The sequence below is a fragment of the Mustela putorius genome, unplaced genomic scaffold (assembly GCF_011764305.1).
Source record: "Mustela putorius furo isolate JIRA1106 unplaced genomic scaffold, ASM1176430v1.1 tig00000738_pilon_pilon_pilon, whole genome shotgun sequence".
In the NCBI taxonomy this organism is placed as follows: Eukaryota; Metazoa; Chordata; class Mammalia; order Carnivora; family Mustelidae; genus Mustela; species Mustela putorius.
Window position 1 is genome coordinate 10,327,805 of NW_025421463.1, and position 12,909 is coordinate 10,340,713.

Consider the following 12,909-nt stretch of genomic DNA (forward strand, 5'->3'; position numbering starts at 1 on the left):
TTTTCTTCTGAGAATCTTTTATTCTTTAAAATCCTAGCCTTACACTTGTTCCCTGGGTATTCCTCAAAGGCTTAACACATCTTAATACAATTTATATTGCATTATTTCATATTCTTTTTTTTATTGGTATGGTAGCCACCATACAGTACATCATTAGTTTTTGATGTTTGTTCCGTGATTCATTGTTTGTGTATAACACCCAGTGTTCTTCCATATTCTTCTAATTTTCTTTTTTCTTTTTTTTTTTTTTTACCTTCTTGAATTCTTTTCAACACCTTCTGTCATGAGCTGTTGTCTCCTGCTTCTTGGGAAACTGCCCATGGTAGTTCTTTGCTCATAGAGCGACTCCAGTAGACATTGATTGAATGACAACGCCTTTCTCCAGATAGGAAACAGGGATGGTAGTGTCAGATGCTAATGGTGAAGTTGTCCTTTTTCTCACCTATCAAGTGTTTGGCAAGAGAAGAAAGTATTCAGAGTGGTGCTGGGATTAATTCTAAGGGCAAAGTTTAATTGATCTTGGGGTTTTCCATCATTCTGTGCCTGGACCAAAGCCATTATCTGCAATGGCAGCTTATCACTGCATTGTTTCCATGGGTGCTGCTGCCCTGACCTGCTGGCTGGGGAGGAGGAGGAGGAAGATACACTTCAGAGAAGAAAGATATGGTTTTGGGTCTCATGTAATCCTGAGCCGTCAAGCAGCTGTCCCGGGGTGTTACTTCCTAGAACAAAATCGTGGAACTAAATGAAAACCGGGAAGGGTCTTTCGATGTTACCTTGAGCACTCTGTCCATTCGTACATACTTTCATGCATTCAGCAAATATTGACCAGGAAACCACTATGTGCAAGGTTTTCCACAAGGCACCATCAAAAGGCTCTTCGGAAGCAAGAAATCCAATTTGGAGAATATGCATCAGTCACGGGGGCACCTGAGAGTTGTGATCCTCCAGTCGAATGGCTTGTAATGAAGGTTTTTTAAAAATTGGCGCATTACAATGGAGAATGGCTCTGCACAACTCTGGTGTCTAGACAACCCTAAATCAAGGAAAATGAGTCATGATGATAGGCAGTTACTGGCTCAACAACCAACAACAAAACCGTTATAATCCTTGAGCTGTCTTGGCATGCTCAATGCGAATGACTACTTGAGATAAAGTTAGATCTTAGGTACAAGTCCCCGTGCTCACTCTGTTTGGCCCTGTGGCCCTCTGGTGAGCTACTTTACCTTCTTGTGTATGTCCTGTTCCTCAGAGGTATAAAGATGGTAATGACTGTTATGGGTTGATTTTGTTCCTTTCGAAATGCATCGGCTTAAGGCCTCCGTACCCAGTCCCTCAGACTGTGACTGTACTTGGAGAGGAGGTCTTTATAGAGGTAAATGAGGTAAAATGAGATCACCTGCGAGGCCCTAATCCAGCATTCCCGGGGCCCTTATAGGCAGAGGAGATTAGAAGGACTCAGACACACATGGGGGCCCACTGCAAGGCCAGGAGAGACGACCAAAAAGAAACCAACTCTATTGGCACCTAGGTTGGGACCCCGGCTTCCAGAACTGTGAGGGCCTCCACTTCTGTGCTTAATTAAGCTCTCTGGTCTGGAGTGCTTTGTTACGGCAGCACGAGTAACTTTGTGCAGGGACAGTCCCCTGAAAGCAGGCACTGGGAGTCAAGAAGGCATATAATGTCTAGCTTCGGGGTGCGGCCCATGGCAGGAATCCTGAGTGGACCGAGCGGAAGTGGTTCCGGTCAGAGTCGCCAGACAGGTCTCCGGCTACATCTTCCCACCACCACCACCACCACCACCACCACCACCTCTGTAGGTAGACCCAGTGCCCGGGGCACAGTCCCGATGATGACATTCTTATTCAGAAAGCAGCTCCGCCAGGTGCTGGCCACTCTCTTCCATGTGTGGGGGCCTGTCACACCGCAGCACCGGGCTTCTCCAGACCACGGGGGACCTTGATGAATTCTGAGCCTTTCATCCCAGGAGATGGCCAAAGGGGTTTTTTGCGAGGGTCCCATGGGGCGGTATGGGGCCTGTACCGCCCTCGGCCTGTTCTGGTACGTCTGCCTCTCGACACCTAAGGTTCAGTCCAGCGGGCGTGTGGGCGTGCATGTCCACTCGCTGGCCTCCGCCCGGTGGCTCTGTGGACCTCTCCAAAGCCAGGTACCCACCGGCTCCCTCATTTCTGTCTCTGGCTTCCTCAGATGTGCTAACTCTTGTGGATTTTTTAGAGGGGGGGGTGCCCGCCCCAGGGCCCGCACGGTACTACCAGAATCACAATAGTGACATCAACCACTCGGGTGTGTGGGTAGCCTGTGGGAGGCAGCTCCATCTGGAAACTAAAAAGGGAAACAACAATCCTCTTCTTTTACTTCTAGATTTTTCTGTATCTTTGCAGGTAGACAGGGCCAAGAAGGGAATTCACAAATTGACACTCCCCCGCCCCCCACAGCAGCTTGATTTTTCTTTTTTCTTTTCTTTTCCTTTTTTTTTTTTTTTTAAAGTTCCTTTGATTCCAAAGAACGGGGAGCAAAGAGGAAGGCTGGCTGGGAAACCAGAGCCATCGGAGAAAGGGGAGGGGGGATGATGCATAACGTATCTAGAGTCTTGCTTGTTTGGATGATCTTGGTTGTGTGCTGCAAACGTAGCCGTAAAGCCCCCAAAGAGAAGCCCCAGAACGATTTCCAGCTGTTGACACCTGGAGACTTTCTCAGCGACAATGGAAAGAGCTTCTCTGGCAAAGCCAAACTTGACTTGATGGATTTTGTTATCCGTGGCTTGGATGCCTTGTGTACGCACCTGGGCATTTCCTGTATTTCCCTGATGGGCGCTTCGTAAGCACAGTCGGGCTGGTTGTGCCAAGGGGGGGTGCAGTCCTGGGAGGTCTCCCTTTAGCAACTGGCAAGATGACAAGGAAAAAGACCCATCCTTCTCGTGGCAGGCCAGTGAGAAAGGGAAACCAGGGCGGGGTTTCCTTTTCTCCCTCCCATTTCTTTATCAGTCGTAACGTTCTTCAGCTGGAATAGGTCTCCAGGGTCCGTTCCGGGTCTCCCGCGATGATAGCATTCTCACTTGAAGATGGACGTAATGATTTCTTTTTTTTCAGGCTGCCTCCGACCTGCGACCGTGATGTCAGCTGTGTGGGATCTGAAAGAGTCTGTGTTGGTTGCTGCTTTAGGGCAGAAAAGGGCCAACCCATGGGTTTCTGTCTGTGCGTTTTGAGGCAAAGGGAGTATAAGATAGTGGGTTAGTTGTGCAAGCGATCTGGGATCCAGCTATCTGGTCTTGGTTTGCTCCATCTTTTCCTCTCTGTAAAGCGATTCAGTCCATTTTTACTAGAATCTTGCTGCCGCCTCCAGAGGAGAGTCTGAAATTACATCAAGTTATTTGTCTTATAATTAGTCTTTACGAGGCCAAGACTGACTTGCCCCAGATTGCACATTGAGTTACTGGCAGAGCTGGGTCTCGAACCTGCGGCTTCTTTCCCATTATGATGCTCTTGCCCTTAAAAGGGAGCTCCTTCTGCTTTCTAGGAACTTCTTTCTGCTCCATCCCCACTGCACAGGCTCCCCCTGGGAGAAGTCCTTCCTGTTCTCTCCCAGGCTCTAATGAGAGGTAGGTTTGGGGGCGGGGGGGGGCGGTTGGTCCACTAGAGGCCTGTGCAGGCTGGTCCTCGTGCTCATTGTTCGTGTAATGGGAAGCAGCCCTCAGAAGAGAAGGACATGTATTTGTATGGCACCGGAATAAACAGCGCACTCATCAAACTACACAGCCAGCGGCACAGCCAGGAAAGATGAACCGAAATGGAATGCTGATTTTTCTCACCACCATCTTTGGAAACCTTCCTCGCCACCCACCCGGTCTTGGTAACCGTTCGCGGCAGCCTAGCCTTCCAGTGCCATGCTTCGGCTTCGGAGACAGCCCCTGTGCCGATCCATTTATTGATGGATAAGTTTATCATCTGTGGAGGGAAGTTGCTTCCCCGAGCTCCATTGCTTTCATCTGTGGACTGGGCAGACCCACGCCTTGCTCAAATTGCGATTGGCTCACTGACGGTGGGCTTGGGAGGATGTGCTGGTTTACGTAACAAAGCAGTACGCAGTCTAGTCCCTGGTCTGTGGTTATCTCAGAAAGTGAAAGCTGTTGTAGCTGTGTGGGATAACTCCGAGATCTGAATAATTCATCAGATGCAGCGGAACTGGGGAGTTCGGGGACTTAGAATCTTCTCCCCGCCCTGTCTCAAAATAACTCCAGATGGTAATAGCCTGTTGGGGCAGGTTGCTTTAGTTGACACGACCTCACTCTTGTCGTCAACCAAATGGGGCGATCAGAGCATGGTGTGCTATCGAAACAGGGGCAGGGAAGGGGAGGTGGCGGGCAGGGAGCCGGATTGCAGTCAGGCCTCCATCCGTGGCTGGTGGATTGAATTGTTGGCAACGCCAGCAGCGTTCTTTCTGGAGAGTAAGCAGCGAGTTCACCATAGGAACTATAAATTGTGCTTTTACCCTTTAACTCAGGGATTCTATTCTTAGGAATGTACTGTCCCCAAATATAGATCCTAAAAGAAAAGGGGGAGCAGGGAAGAGTGGAGCCTGTCAGAGCGGTTCCCAGCCGTGCGAAAATAGCTTGGGATTGCAAACTCTGCACATGCCCAATGTTGTGCCCGATGTTGTCCGCCCTTTGCAGGGTTTCAATGCCCCCCCCCACAAAGCGCCCCCTACAGTCCTGGAGAAGGTCGGACGCATGGAGAGAGCGCTGGGCTTTCAACTCAGGGGAGGTCCCCATGGCGAAGGTGAGGAACCACTATTTTAACTGATGCCCGAGGAGGGGTAGGGATTTTTGAAATCCGTTCCACAGTCTGCTGAGCACCCTTCTCAGGCAGAGTCAGGGAGCCAAGGCACTGCCTTGGAACCTCCGCAGGGCCTGGCCCATGGCCTCTGGGGGCGATGGCAGTGCCAGAGCAAACCCAGCTTGTTCAGATCCGGGGCTGCTTAGAGGCCACCTAAGCAATCCCTTTGGCGGCGAGTGACATTCAGTAAGGGGCACAGCTGGCAGAGGCCCTGAAGAGCTGAACGTGGGCTCAGGCTGTGCTACACGCTGGGGGGTGAGTGGGGGCCAGGGCACAGAACCTGGAGGCTAGCCAGAATTTTATATCCGAAGCCTTTCCGTGTGCAGACAGAGACTTGTGGAGATTTGGGGAGCATATGGGGAGGTGGGGTGTCTCCTCTGCCTGGCATTCTCTGATGGGCCCTGTGCCTTGTGACAGCGGAGCCCAAGGAATGGCCCTCAGTCACTGGAGAATCAGTGCTCTGCCCCACCCCCCCACCCCCCACCCCCTCGCTGCCCCCAACTTAAGAGTGCGGCCCAGGAGGGTAGTAATAGTCCTTTCTCAGATGATCATTGTGGGGGAGGGATCTCAGCAAAGGAAATGTTCACAAAGCTTTTGGCCCTAAGTGAGCACTCTATGCACATTGGTTGCCTCTCCCCTTCCTGGTGGGGAGAGAGCATCCAAACGGGAGTTTTTCAGGCACACCGCAGTCTTCCATCCAGGATTTGGGAGGGGAAACCCTCAATGCGGTCCTGTCCGGCTGTCTGCACCCACACGCTCCTACCCGATCGCTGCCCTCCCAGTACAGATGCGCCTTCCAGAACCTTAGAGTGGCATGGAGGGGGGCGGTTAGTGATAGAGTTGCATATTCCAGTAGGTTATTCCTCCTTTTCATAATGTCATTACAGTCCATGATAAAAGAAATGAGTCAATAAAATGGAGAATTAGACATGTGGTAATTCCTGAGATTTAAGATCGGAAAATGTGACGATTCAGTGCTTTCGCATGGACGATCTTATTATATCATCCCTCTGCTTAATATCCTTTAGCAGCAGCTCCACATTGAGGATAAAATGGAAACTCAGCCTGGTGCACAGATCCTTTCGTGGTTTGGCCCATGGCTGCCCCCTTCCTCAGTTCCATTTTTTCCCATCACTTTCCTTTAGCATTTGTGAAGATGCCCGTCAGACGGCATATGTGTGTTCATTTCCCATTGCTCCTCCAAGGAATCACCATGAACTTTGTGGTTTCAAACAATGCAGAGGTGTTCTTTCCTGTTCCTGGAGGTCAGAAGTCAAACATCCATCCCTCTGGGCTGAAGTCAGGGTGTCACAGGGCTGGTTCCTTCCGGGGGCTCCGAGGGGACAGTCGTTCCTTTGCTTTTGCTCGGCTTCCAGTGGTTGCCTGCATTCCTTGGCTTGTGACCCGTTCCTCCATCTGCAAAGTGTGTCCCTCCATTCTCTGCCTCCAGGTTGCACAGACTCATCCTCTGATGCCTATAGCTCCTGCATGTCTCCTAAAGACCTTGTGATTGTGTGGGGCCCGCGCAGATCATCCAGAATAATCTCCCTGTCTCCAAATTCTTTAATCATACCTGCAGAATCTCTTTGGACTCATGATGTAACATTCATGGGCAGCCTCGGAATTAGCCCTAGGCATCTTTGGGGCACCGTTCTTTAGCTTAACTCAGTACAGTTCCTTGGTCGCTCTCTACCCAGTATTCTGGCTGCCTGGGACACCTTTTCCTGCTGCCTTTGTGAGGCTAATCCCCATCCCTGCTTCAGAACCCAGTCCTCAGGTCTGCTCTGGGAGCTGACCTCCGCTGTCTCTTGCCGTCTTGATCTGGTAATGTGCCTCTCTGCTTGCCTAAACCTTGAGCCTGTGCCCTCAGTAGCATCGCCACACTGTCTGATCATGTAGGTTCATTTGTCTGCCTGTCCGGGTAGTCCTTGGGAACAGGGACAGCACTATCATCGCCTTGCTCTCCGTATTGTGTAGGCCAGTAGCCGCACTTCATAGGCACAAGATGATGGATGCCCAGAAAGGGGGTCTGGGGCAGGAACCAGGCTACCCACTGTGGAGACCTCCAGAGCAGAAGCCCTCTCTCCTGATTTCTACAGTCCCGTGGGCCTGGAATGCATTTCCTCTTGGGAGCTGCAATCCCCTGGGTCTCAGTGTGTCAAGGTCCCATGTTTTCCTGTCCCTTCAGCTGTCTAATTCCCTCTTTGTTGGGCTGCAGTAGATTAGCCTCCGTAAAAGCGAATAGACAATTTCCTATTAACATTTATATTGCTTTTCTTTTCTATTTCTTGGCGAGGCTCTGAGGACTGGGATGGCTGCGGAAAATGTTCTTTCATCTAAATAATGTCCCTGTTGGGGGCTGGATTCCGGCTTTTCGCTGGGCTGTGGAGAAGAGTGGGTGGGGTGGACTCATGAGCCCAGGAAGAATTAAGGCACAGAAGCCAACCCAGAAACTGCACATTCGAGTCTGTAAATGTATACAGAGTGCCCACTGTGTGTCTGCTCCCGCACTAGGTCTTGGTGTGAAGAATTAGTGTCTGGTGCTTATTAAATGGTTACTATGTGCCAAGCATTGTTTCAGGTACATTAATTTTAATGTCCTTCTTGGCTTCTTGGAACTGAGCTTTACAGGGGAAGAAACTGAGGCACAGAGAAGTTGCCTTCCACGTTCAAGGTCATGCTCTAATAAGTAATGTGGGCTCCAGAGCGGGCTGAGAAGGCCCAGAACAGTTCCTTCTCCCTAAAATGCTCGTGGTCTGGAGGTCGCATTTAAGTTGGCAGTGCCCCCAAAGGCGAGGGGGAGATCGGCGGGTTTTCTGGGATTTGGAAGGGCATTCCAGGCGCAGGGAATAACGAAAACAAACGCAGGGACGTGTGAAAGTAATTATTTTGTTCAGGGAAGAGCGAGTAAGCAAGCAGTTCAGGGTTGCATGGGTCGCTCTTCAAGTTGTTCAGAAAGGATGACTCGGTGAAATCTGGAAGGACAGACAGGTGTAGCTGGAGGATGGATTTCCTCGCTCTGTGGTCCGGAGGAGAGGAGGGAATGTCGACAGTAGTGTCTCCCCCGCTGTCGTGGTCCTTCACATCTCCTGGTCTGCAGGCCTGGGGGGGGGCGCTGGAGAGTCTGCTCCTCCGACCGGCTCCCCAGCCATGCTGGGTACCTGGACCGTACTGAGCAGGGATGGTGTGGAGGGGGCCGTGGGTCTGCGGTGGGGGGGTGGGGTGTGTGGATGAAGATGCTTGGAAATGAGTCCCCCCTCCCCCAGCCCCATGCCATTAGGCTGAAAGGTCGGATGGCTCTGTCATAGTGTTCTCCGGAAGAATGGCAGCAGATGGAGAAGAACATGGGGGCTCGGGACAAAGGTGTTCAGTGAAGGAGGAGGACTGTGGAGTGTCGCAGATGAAGAGGAGGCTGATGGAAATAGTGGTGAGTCAGGGACAGTGAGGTGCCACCGCGGGTGACAGCAGTCCCCAGGAGCAGGGACTTAAACCAGACGGAAGTTGATTTCTCCCCCACATCCAAGCAGTTGGGATGTTGGCGGTAGGTTGGTGTGGTGGTTGAGTGGTGTCATTCTCAGAATACTCTGTTTCAGGTGTTCTCAGCAGTAGTTTCCATCTCAGCGTCCAGTATGGCGCTAGAGCATCAGTGCCCTCAACACAGGCCAGCAGCCAAGAAGAAGCAGGGATGAGGCTGCCAGAATAGGCGCAGGTCGCCACTGGCAAACTGCCTGTAAGTGGCCTTCCTGAGGTCCCATAGCCATGCTTGGCTGCTGCAGAGGCCATGATATGTCGTGTTGTCTCTGGCTGCTTTGCTCCCCTGAATGTGAGCAGGGTTCTGTTCCTAAGCAGGAAAGGAAGAACGGACCTGGGGTGGCAACAGGGCAGCCCTTGCCCCAAGGAGCATCCGTGGTAAGACTAGAGCAATGGGGGGACCGTTGAAGTAACCAGGCTCTTAGAGAGTGTGTGAGTGATGGCCCCTTACGCTCACAGACTCTGAATCTTCTTGTCCCGTTTCCTCAGGATGCGGGTTGTTCTCCTCTGTCATAGAAAACCTGTCCCAAACCACCTTCTCCTACAAGATTCCGCTCCACTGCCACCACCTCCGAGAAGCCCACCAGGGCTCTTGAATCAGAATTTCTCCTCATCCCCTGAACAGAGCATGGCATCAGCACCTCCGTCAGCTGTCCTCTTCATTCCGTTTTGTGTTTTACTTAGTCATTGGCATGTGTACTTCTTTAGAATGTGAGGCACATTCAGCTCGCGGCACAGAGCCTGGTACACCATGAATTCCTAGGACATTTTAGTTCAACTTGCATGAGTAGTTAAGCTTGAGTGTTCAAGCTGATGGCGCTGGGTGTTTTTCTGAGAGCAGTGCTTTTCAAACTCTAGTATGAATCAGAATCAGCTGGAGGGTGTATTATAACAACCCTGTACCTCACTTCTGATTTAATAGTTCTTTGGGGCGGTGGCAGGGGGCTGCTAAGAATGTGCATTTCTACCAAGTTCCCAGAGGACACTGAAGCTGCTGGGCCCGGGACAGCCCTTCGAGAACCACTGTCCTTGGCAAACACGCAGATCTGCTGCTTCCCCCCAGGGTAACCTGTGCCATAAATCAGGCCTGACAGCAGACTTCGGGATGGAATACAGAGAAAATAAGTCAAGGGATAAACCAACAGAGAAATATTTGGGACCAGGGGTGCTTTGGAGTCTTGTTCCCCAGTTTTTTTTCCAGGCAAATTCTGTTTCCTCTAAATACCTAGATGCTGCCAACTGTAAGAGGCACTGTTACTTTATATAAAGCCAAGAAATTAAAAAGGGCTTTTAATTAAACTGCGACACAATGCTTTCTTATCCTGCTGAATCATTCTTTTGTGCTTATTGAAAGGGCCCTTTTAGGCCTCATTAGATGGGTTTTTATCATATTTTCTTGCTATGCTTACATATAAAGCAAAGTCTTGGCAAATATGTCGGTTCTGGTATTCCTAAAGCTTCTTTACGTTGGAGTCTCACTCTTCAGAAGGCTTCCTCGCCTCCCTGTCCTTGCCATCTCCGTTTTGCTATATTGTATCCTCTTCCTCATCCGCTGTGAGCATCCCATTTCCCTAAGAATTCCCCAGAGAAGACACCCGAGCCCACTTTGGAGCTCTGTGGAGCTAGCCTCCTCCTGGCTTCTCTTTCGGGAATGTTGCTAGCACACATCTGATTCTCCACCTCCTCCTGCCCCTTCCCACCACCATTTGGTTCATAGGGTTGAAAGACTGCCCTCTTCCTCTGCCTCCAGGATTTTTACTGAAGCCAAAGACACCCATTCTGCAAGTTCTGAGAATGTGCTGAAAGGGGCAGTCATGTTACTACTTCCCTGTGGTCCTGTTTCTGCTGGAAGCTTCTTGATGTCAGAGATGTTACAATGTTGGGGTGCCTGGGTGGCTCAGTGGATTAAAGCCTCTGCCTTTGGCTCAGGTCATGATCTCAGCGTCCTGGGATTGAGACCCGCATCAGGCTCTCTGCTCAGCAGGGAGCCTGCTTCCCTTCCTCTCTCTCTGCCTGCCTCTCTGCCTACTTTTGAACTCTGTCAAATAAATAAATAAACTTAAAAAAAAAAAGATGTTAGAATGTGAAAACTGCTTGGTCTTAGACTCAATTAAAAAAAATGTTGTTTTTTTTTTTTTTTAAATGAGCACCACAGTCTAGGCACATGTTTTCACAGTCACAGCTTTTCACATAACTGGTCTGTTAGTATTTATGACAGTTGTCCAAGATTAGCCCCGTGACCTGTTTTAGAGATGAGGACCTTGGGTCCCCGTTAAACATGCAAACAGACATTCATTCATTCTCCAGCCATTTATTGAGCTCTTACTATGTGCTAGCCACCATAGTGGGGATCCTGAAGTGGAAAATTTTCCAGGGGAATAGTCAAGAAGTATTATCTGTAGGGTTGAATTACTGAAGTCCTGTAAGAAAAGTAAGTCGGGGTATGCTGGGTGTTAGGGAGGCCTTTTTGAGTAGATGCTAGAGTGAGGTGAAGGTACACACCATACAGATATTGAAAGGATAAAGATTTGACCCAAAGGGAATTAAAAGTGCAAAGATCCTGTGGCAGGAATGTGTTTGTCTTATTTGGGAATGGGAAATCACAACTTCTACAACACTTTTCTACAACACTTCTGACCCCAGATGCTTGGAGTTTTGTGTTTTTGTTTTTGTTTTTCCCCCACCGGTTGTCCATCTGCAGATAACAACTGGATATCTTACAATTCCATTTTGACACTAACTGTCCAGAGTTAGTACAGATCACACAGGTTAAGGGCTTTACCCCATAGGATGGTTCCTACTTCATACTCTAGTCATAAGACCCAGGTTGCTACCTATACTTGACCAACCAGCTGTAAATTCAGAGGTTCCCGCAGCCCACCCTGGAACTCAAGAGAGTGCTTTACTTAGCTGTTTTATTTTGAAAGAGCCCAAATGTAAGTAATGCATAAGGCAAGGTACGGAGGGGGCGGAGGTTTCACGTGCGCCCTTCCCTGGCTTGCTGCCTTCCCAGGACCTGTGTGTGTTCATCAACCCAGAAGGTGTCAGAACCCCGTCACTGAGGGGGTTTTATGGAGGCTTCATTACATCAGCCTGATTGATGAAATCATTGACCACTGGGGCTTCATTCAGTCTCCAGCCCCTCTTCCTTCCCTGGAGTTTGGGCATGGACTGGGGCTGAAAATGCTAACCATCTCATTGTGCCTTGTTCTTTCTGGTGACCAGGACCCATCCTGAAGCCACCTAGGGTCCCTGGCCACCGGCCATCTCATTAGCAAACACAGGACACTCTGGGATAATAAGAAAGTCCAAGGGATTTTTAGAACTGTGTGCCAGGAACTAGGGACAGAGACCAAATGTTTGTTGAACACAGCAAGGAAACCTGCTATGTTGGAGCAGTGGCAGCTTGAAACGGTTTGATAAACACCATGTGGGGATGTGGCTGAGCTGAAATTTCTAGATCTTTGGGCTCCAGGTCTGGAGTTTGTCCACATGCAGGTGAATGTGAGAGACCATCATGGATTACACCTGTCTGTTTCCTGAAGTGAATTTCATCCTTCAAGAAACAAACGTCTTGATTGATTGAGCTCCAGTGGCAAGTGGCTGTTCCGCAGCAGAAGAACATGGTCCTCATTGGCACAGTTGTGTGGCCGGGAAAGTGCCCGTGGCCTCTGGTTCTTGAGCAGAGGTCTGACCCGCCCAGGTGGAGGTGGCTGCACGGGTGGGAAGGTGGGCAGAGGAGACGATGGGAAAGCAATACAAACATTTCAATCCCAGGGCATGTTCTCAAAATAGAATATGGACTTTCAACTCTTTCTTCTTTGAAGAACACAGCGCCAGAGAGAGACTCTGGCGGCACACTCTAGAAGAAAGGACAGAGATCAGGGTTTTGATCCCAGCTCTGCCAGTAATTAGCCATGGGACTCTACCTATTAGAGTTCGGTTATAAGCAAGAATACACGAGTTTAAACAGAAAAGTGTCTGTGGCCATTATTGTGCACAGAATTCCAGAAGAAGCTGCAGGCACAGACTCTAAGCCGAGCCGTGAGTAGCAGTTCTCCACGACACACAGAAGCAGACCACCAGGGAGACTGTGGTTAAGCAGCCGCTGAGACCGCTGCCCCTTGAAGACCACACCCTGTGTGCTGGGATCCGGGTCAGGAGTCCGGGTGCTGTGTTTTCTTGATATTCGTGACAGTCAGGACTGGATCCAGGATTGAACTTCAGATGCCTTGGAAAGAAATGAACATAGCTTGCTGAGGCTTGCCAGAAAAGAGTAGAAGCAGTAGGAGAGCTGCCCCCTCTCCTGATGTCCTGCCTTTCCAGTCTCCCCGGGTTCTGTGTGCATGGTAGAACCTCAGTTTCACAGTGAGCGTCCAGGAACTGGACAGGAGCTAGTAGGGGTAAAGGAGCTTAGAAAATGTCTCTTATGGGGCACCTGTGTGGCTCATTCGGTTAAAGCCTCTGCTTTTGGCTCAGGTCATGATCCCAGGGTCCTGGGATCGAGCCCCGCATCGGGCTCTCT

The 12,909-nt window shown here is 50.1% G+C and overlaps 1 protein-coding gene and 1 non-coding gene across 4 annotated transcripts in view; both read left to right on the forward strand.

Annotated features, from left to right (window-relative positions):
* LARGE1 (LARGE xylosyl- and glucuronyltransferase 1) overlaps positions 1–12,909 on the forward strand; it is a 521,107-nt gene that overhangs the window by 175,401 nt on the left and 332,797 nt on the right. The window lies entirely within an intron of this gene.
* LOC123393117 lies at positions 4,902–5,038 on the forward strand. Its single transcript, XR_006607847.1, has one exon. It is a non-coding gene; the product is annotated as a small nucleolar RNA SNORA76 (small nucleolar RNA).